Source organism: Triticum dicoccoides, chromosome 6B (genome assembly GCF_002162155.2).
Source record: "Triticum dicoccoides isolate Atlit2015 ecotype Zavitan chromosome 6B, WEW_v2.0, whole genome shotgun sequence".
Lineage (NCBI taxonomy): Eukaryota > Viridiplantae > Streptophyta > Magnoliopsida > Poales > Poaceae > Triticum > Triticum dicoccoides.
The window spans coordinates 651866896-651875478 of NC_041391.1; the positions used below are offsets into that span (position 1 = coordinate 651866896).

Consider the following 8583-nt stretch of genomic DNA (forward strand, 5'->3'; position numbering starts at 1 on the left):
TACTATAGGTATATGAAAAATAAAAATCATAAACAATATCACAAGAGGTAAAATTGTTAACCCGGATATAGGAAATAACAAACAATATGCATCCGACATATCAAGATAAATATGCAACCCCACAATACAGTATGCAATCCAACATGTCAATATAAATGGCAGCCACAGAAATAGGGAATACAAAATAAATGGCAGCCACACAATATGCATCCGCATGTGAAGATAAATAGCAGCCACACAAATAGGAAATACCGAATATAATTCATAATAAGGTTCACAAGACGAATAGGTAACAAGGTCCAAATAAGTTCAGCTATATAGATATAAATAGCCAAATAAGTAACATGCTAACAAGGTTCGGCCACACACATAGAAATAGGTATCAAGGTAATAAGGATTAAGAACATAAGGTTCGGGCACACAAATAGCAAGCAAAATAAGTTTGCGACGAATGGCTCAAGGCTGCAGGGGCTCCTCCTCCTCTTCATCATCTTTGGTTGCCATCACCCCATCATCATCGGACTCGTAATCAATCTCATCATCATCCATATCTACCGCATGATCAGATTCATCATCATCATCCTCAACGTATTATTCAACTTCATGGAGTTCTCTAACTCGTGCACTCCTACGAGGCTCTGTAGGTTCGCTTTCCCCCACTACTTCATCAATGATGTTGTATGATACCCCCGTAGTGGGATCAAACTCATCATCAATGTATGCCTCTTCACATATCCAATCTTGTGCTCATGACGCATCTTCACCAAGAAGAACATCACTAGAAGAGGATAACTTCTTTCTTTTATCAATCATCCTTCCATTGAATTGGATATAAACTAGATTGTACCTACGGGCCACATCTAGTTTATTTCTCCTCTTTGCATCTACCTACAAAATGAAAATGGAAGCCTCATGAAATAAATTGTGAGAAGAATATTCAGATTTGACAAATTGTAATATTCAGATTTGACTAATTGTTAGAAGTCTAAGAGTTACCATTTCAAAAGTGCTCCAATTTCTTTCGCATCCGGATGAACTTGTGGTCAAGTTGAGTATCCTTATGGCCATGTGTTGCAATGTAGGAGTTTGTAATCCATAAGTTGACCACCAATCAGCTACAATTTGAGACAAGTGAAATAACATGCAATCAGCCCATAATTTCATAAATGTTATAGTAAGTTTTTTTTTTGCTTTGAGAACATGCTTACCGACATCAAAATTGTTATTCTCCATTGCTTTCAATGCAGCCACCTTCCCAAACATACCCTCTTTCTTTTTAAACTTGGTGAAGTCAATGTTAAACACCTTATTTTGCTTGATGTCATCATCATAATAAAATGTCTCCATGACTTCCATAAGCGCAGCCACTACCTCCACATCTGTAAAGATGCTCGGGTCAGCATAACTATATTTGGGATTCAAGATGTATGCTGCCATGTGCAATGGAGAATCCAGCCTCCCACTCATCTTGGTATTCATAGCATTAGTGATCACCAAATAGTCTTTTTCTGAATTTTCAATAGCAACCTTGATTTCCCTTTTTGCACTTATTAGTTCTCCATACATAGAGGCCATAGATGGACCATCCCCATCAGCCAACCGAAGCACCTTCACCAATGGCTCAAAAACCTTGCAAGGTAACATAAAAATGATCAAATGAGTCATATAAGCACGTGCAAACAGCCCCAACATTAGAAATGCACAAGTTACAACTACAACTATGACTACTTTACAAGATGCAAACAACCCCAATGTAGAAATACATAGATGCAAACACCCCAACATATGACTAGACGCAAACAGCCCCCATAAACATGCCTTGATGCAAAGTGATACATTTTTCCAAAAGCCCCTACTCATTATTGTGGCATTGACTGCCTTTCCTTTCACCATTTTCGTGTGCTTGCATGCTTCCCATTCATCACTACAAACCATTGCCCTTAGTTTTTTCTTTTTAGAAACCAAACTTTGCAACGTAAGAAATGCCGAAGCAAATCGTGTCACCCCCGGTCTAACAATGTCTCTTTTTTTTCGTGAAAGACCTCATCAAGGACAATGTTTTATGATGTGCATAAAGAAAAATCATCATTTTCTTAGATTTGATGATTGTAGGGCCAAATTGCTTCAGCTTCCCAATTGCTTCTACCATCAAATTGAGGGTGTGAGTTGCACATGAGCTCCAAAATATTTTTGTCCATTTTCCTTTCAGCATCTCCTTTGCTCCCATGTTGTTGGAAGCATTGTCTGTGACCACTTGCACAACATTTTCAGCACCTACAAGATGGAAAATATCAAAATCAGCACCTACAACATTATGAAAATCAATGAATGAAAGTAAACTTGAGACTTCAAGAATCATACCAATTTTCTTAATGCACTCAACTACATAATTGAAGATGTATAGACTTGTGTGCTTGAGACTTCAAGAATCATACAAATTTTCTCAATGCACTCAACTACATAATTGAAGATGTATAGACTTGTGTGTGCATCAGCCGACGCCTCCTTTGATTCAAGAAAGGCGGTCCCTAACTTGCAATGCACGCACAAATTCATTATACTTCTTTTTTTCTTGTCGGTCCAAGCATCGGTCATGATAGAGCACCCGGTTTCCACCCTCTCAAGATCATGTGGCTTCATCAAATCCTTTGTTCTTTCCACCTCTTGCAGCAACATCTTCTCTCGGAGCATATATTGGGAAGGTGGCTTCCATTTAGGACCAAACCGACCAAGGGCTTCACAAAACTGCTTGAAGTCATCATCATTGACAACATTGAAAGGAATATTTTTCTTGTACATCCATCTAGCCAAATATTGCCCTACCATGTAAGCTTTCTCCTTGTCAATTGCATCATTTATGTTCTGTTGGAACTTCTTCAATGGGATGGAAGGATCAATTGGCATCACATATTTATCAATACGCCCTGACTTGCGAGCTTCATCTTCTCCAATTGCATGCAACTCTTCCTCGTTATTGTCATCATCAACTTGAATGACAACCTCAGCACGTACTTCTTCATCATGTTTTTCTTTCAGCTTCTTCTTCTTTTGTGGTGCCTCATAAGCATCCTTACACCTTTTCTGCTGATCTGGTGTGGCTACATTGCAACTTGTCATGCTTCCCTTTACCAGCCCAATATGTTGCTTCATCCTATTGACGCCTCCACCCATCTCCTTTCCACACAACTTGCACTTCACTCACTGTAGATCTAAAGGATTGATCAAGGTTGCAAACTCCCACCCCATGTCATCTGCATTTCTTTTGAGAGTATGAGAACTTGCACCGGTAGAGGCAACCGCAGACCCCTACAAATATATTGAATGAGCAAACATAATAAGTATCAATGAGGGATCTGTAGTATTAAATAATTAATCTATAGTCTACAGATAATACCATAGAAAATCAGATTTGTTAGGACTTTGGATTATGTTACAATAGCATAAGAAATCCCAGCTAGGCAACTATTACACGTACAGATCCTCCCAAAATTAATATAACCTACACCTAACTTGCTACGAGGTTTTAATGTACAGATCATCCCACAATTAATATTTAATATACCCTAAGCAGAATATCCATGGATTATTAGTTCATTGCTATAATTGGAGTGTTTCTGCATTAACATTTTAACCAATACATCAATTATTACTATAATAGACAGGCATACATCAAGCCATCATCCGTCTACTAATTTACTGTAATTGGAGTGAATGTCCGCAAAATTTAGTTGGAACAACCCATCCATCTACTAATCTTAAGTAGTTACATACTTACATTACATCTACTCCCCAAATAGATCATCACGACTCATACATATTGATCAGTGATCACACTCACACATCTCACTGTATGGCTATATGAAATTGGAAACTGAATCAATGATGTACCAGACCACAATGGCTACAGAGACTGAGAGGGGCAGAAGATGTTACCTTGCTCGCCGGTGAAGCCATGGAGGAGCAGGTCGGCAGTGACAACAGCAGGCAGTCGGGAGCAGATGGCGACCAACTGCTGGGACGAGAGATTGGGAGGAGCCCACAGGTGAAGGAGTCCAGCCGATGGATGGGAAGGAAGAGCAGGTAGGCTAGCAGCGTGGCTACTGCAGCATGCAGCTGCGGAGCTACTCGACCGGGCGCCGGCGAGGACCTGCCAGCCGCCAGTCAGATCGGGGCTGTATGGGAAAAAGAGTGGGAGGGGCAGCAGGAGCCAAAACCTAGCTAATTTAGGAATGGGAGGGGGCCGAGTGGGCCAAAATATTGGGCTTTTGTTTCCAACAGTTAACTGGTCATGGCGACTAATCGGTCTGACAACCGATTACTTGGCCTGACAGACCCGTTAATCGGCTAGGGCAGTTAACACCACGAATAGGCACTATTTGACCTAGCGAGTAGCGATTAACTGGCCCGTTAACTGATTTAATCGCCGATTTCTTGAACAGTGGTTTCACTAGTGGCTTCTCTCAAGATAACAAATAATACGGTGGGTGAACAAATTACTGAAGGAAATATGCCCTAGAGGCAATAATAAAGTTGTTATTTATATTTCCTTATATCATGATACATTTTTATTATTCATGCTAGAATTGTATTAACCGGAAACTTAGTACATGTGTGAATACATAGACAAAACAAAGTGTCCCTAGTATGCCTCTAGTTGACTAGCTCGTTTATCAAAGATAGTTATGTTTCCTGACCATAGACATGTGTTGTCATTTGATGAACTGGAGCACATCATTAGGAGAATGATGTGATGGACATGACCCATCCGTTAGCTTAGCATCATGATCGTTACAGTTTTATTGCTACTGCTTTCTTCATAACTTATACATGTTCCTCAGACTATGAGATTTTGCAACTCCCAAATACCGTAGGAACACCTTGTGTGCTATCAAACGTCACAACGTAAATGGGTGATTATAAAGATGCTCTATAGGTGTCTGTGAAGGTGTTTGTTGGGTTGGCATAGATCGAGATTATGATTTGTCACTCCATGTTTCAGAGAGGTATCTCTGGGCCCTCTCGGTAATGCTCCTCACTATAAGCCTTGCAAGCAATATGACTAACAAATCAGTTGCGGGATGAAGCATTATGGAACGAGTAAAGATACTTGCCAGTAACAAGATTGAACTAGGTATGATGATACCGACGACCCAATCTCGGGCAAGTAACATGCCGATGACAAAGGGAACAACGTATGTTGTTATGCGGTTTTGACCGATATAGATCTTCATAGAATATGTAGGAGTCAATACGAGCATCCAGGTTCCGCTATTGGTTATTGACCAGAGAGGTGTCACGGTCATGTCTATAGAGTTCTCGAACCCGTAGGGTCCGCACGCCTAACGTTCGATGGCGATTTGTATTATGAGTTATGTGATTTGATGACCGAAGTTTGTTCGAAGTCCCAGATGAGATCATGGACGTGACGAGGAGTCTCGAAATGGTCGAGACGTAAAGATTGATATATTGGAAGGCTATATTCGGACATCGGAAAGGTTCCTAGTGATTTTGGTATTTTTCGGAGTACCCGGGAGTTACGAGAATTTAGCGGGAGAAGTAATGGGCCTTATTGGGTTTTAGTGGAGAGAGGAGAAGGGCCAAGAGGTGGCGCGCGCCTCCCCCCTGCCCAAACCAAATTGGACAAGGGGTGGGGGCGCAGGCCCCCTTTCCTTCTCCCTCTCCCTCTCTTTGCTTCTCTCCTACTCCGAATAGGAAAGGGAATCCTACTAGGACTTGGGAGTCCTAGTAGGACTCCCTATGCTTGGCGCCCCCCCTAGACCGACTGCCTCCTCCCTCATTCCTTTATATATGGGGGAGGGGAGCACCCCAAGGACACACAAGTTGATCTTTTAGCCGTGTGCGGTGCCCCCTCCACAGTTACACACCTCGATCACACCGTTGCGGAGCTTAGGCGAAGCCCTCCGCCGGTAGCATCATCATCACCGTCGACACGCCGTCGTGCTGACGGAACTCACCCTCGGCCTCAACTGGATCAAGAGTACGAGGGATATCGTCGAGTTGAACGTGTGCTGAACACGGAGGTACCGTACGTTCGGTACTTGATCGGTTGGATCACAGAGAAGTTCGACTACATCAACCGCTACTAAATGCTTCCGCTTTCGGTCTACGAGGGTACGTGGACACACTCTCCCCTCTCGTTGCTATGCATCTCCTAGATAGATCTTGCGTGATCTTTGGATTTTTTTTGAAATTACCACGTTCCTCAATAGTGGTATCCAAGCCAGGTCTATGCGTAGATGTTTTATGCACGAGTAGAACACAAAGAGTTGTGGCTGATAATAGCCATACTTCTTACCAGCATGTCATACTTTGATTCTGCAGTATTGTTTGATTAAGCGGCCCAGACCGACATTACATGACCGCATTCATGAGACTGGTTCTACCGACGTGCTTCGCACACAGGTGGCTAGTGGGTGTCTGTTTCTCCAACTTTAGTTGAATCGAGTTTGACTACGCCCGGTCCTTGTTGAAGGTTAAAACAACACACTTGACAAAAAAATGTTGTGGTTTTGATGCGTAGGTAAGAATGGTTCTTGCTAGAAGCCCACAGCAGCCACGTAAAACTTGCAACAACAAAGTAGAGGACATCTAACTTGTTTTTGCAGGGCTTGCTGTGATGTGATATGGTCAAGACATGATGTGATATAATTTGTTGTATGAGATGATCATGTTTTGTAACAAAGTTATCGGCAACTGGCAGGAGCCATATGGTTGTCACTTTATTGTATGCAATGCAATCGCCATGTAATTGTTTTACTTTATCACTAAGCGGTAGCGATAGTCGTAGTAACAATAGTTGGCGAGACGACAACGATGCTACGATGGAGATCAAGGTGTCGCGCCAGTGACGATGGAGATCATGAGCACAAGATGATGATGGCCATATCATGTCACATATTTTGGTTGCACGTGATGTTTATCTTATTATGCATCTTATTTTGGTTAGTACGTTGGTAGCATTATAAGATGATCCCTCACTAAATTTCAAGGTATAAGTGTTCTCCCTGAGTATGCACCATTGCGACAGTTCGTCGTGCCGAGACACCATGTGATGATCGGGTGTGATAAGCTCTACGTTCAAATACAATGGGTGCAAGCCAGTTTTTGCACACGCAGAATACTCGGGTTAAACTTGACGAGCCTAGCATATGCAGATATGGCCTGGGAACACTGAGACCGAAAGGTCGAGCGTGAATCATATAGTAGATATGATCAACATAGTGATGTTCACCATTGAAAACTACTCCATCTCACGTGATGATCAGACACGGTTTAGTTGATATGGATCACATGATCATTTAGATGACTAGAGGGATGTCTATCTAAGTGGGAGTTCTTAAGTAATATGATTAACTGAACTTTAATTTATCATGAACTTAGTCCTGATAGTATTTTGCAAATTATGTTGTAGATCAATAGCTCGCGTTATAGCTTCCCTATGTTTTTTATATGTTCCTAGAGAAAACTAAGTTGGAAGATGATAGTAGCAATGATGCGGACTGGGTCCATGATCTGAGGTTTATCCTCATTGTTGCATAGAAGAATTATGTCCTTGATGCACTGCTAGGTGACATACCTATTGCAGGAGCAGATGCAGACGTTATGAATGTTTGGCTAGCTCAATATGATGACTACTTGATAGTTTAAGTGCACCATGCTTTACGGCTTAGAACTGAGACATCAAAAAACATTTTGAATGCCACGGAGCATACGAGATGTTCCAAGATTTGAAATTGGTATTTCAGATTCATGCCCGAGTCAAGAGGTATGAGACCTCTGACAAGTACTTCGCCTAAAAGATGGAGGAGAATTGCTCAGCTGGTGAGCATGTGCTCAGAATGTCTGGGTACTACAATCACTTGAATCAAGTGGGAGTTAATCTTCCAGATAAGATAGTGATTGACAGAGCTAGTCACCATTACCAAGTTACTGGAACTTCATGATGAACTATAATATGCAAGGGAATGACGAAAGATATTCCCGAGCTCTTCGTGATGCTGAAATCGATGAAGGTAGAAATCAAAGAAAAAGCATCAAGTCACTACAAAAAAAGACACATCCGTGACATTTTGGGCCAAACGAATTTTTTTCCTATCATACTTATGACACTTCTATGACCATAATTGTGACAAAACCCGGTATCATCATAGATGTGGTGGGCTCCTACTTCTATGACAAAAAATCATGACAGAAAATGGGCTTTTCATCCTGGGCGGGCCGGAGACGCAGCTGCATGACATTCTTTGGGCCGTCCATGACGGAAAAAACCATGGTAGAAGCGAGGGCGAGGAAAATATCGGGGTGTTCCCGGTTACGGTGGGTGGTCGGGGCCGAGCGATGCGCGTTTCTCTCATACACGTACGCGCGTGGGTGCGAGGCATTGGGCTGTAACTGAACCCGAGCGAGGCGTTCGCCTATACTGAACCCGAGCGATTGCGCTACAGGCTACGCGTTACTGAACCCGAGCGATCGATCGATGGCTGTTAACTAAACCCGATCAAGTGATTCCTTTGCTACTGCTGCAACTGAAGCCGGTCGATGCTGCCTCTGGATGAATAGTGA

The 8583-nt window shown here is 42.2% G+C and overlaps 1 pseudogene; it reads right to left on the minus strand.

Moving 5' to 3' along the window:
• Positions 1-456: 456 nt before the first annotated feature.
• Positions 457-1068, minus strand: LOC119326024 (annotated as a pseudogene).
• Positions 1069-8583: the final 7515 nt, after the last annotated feature.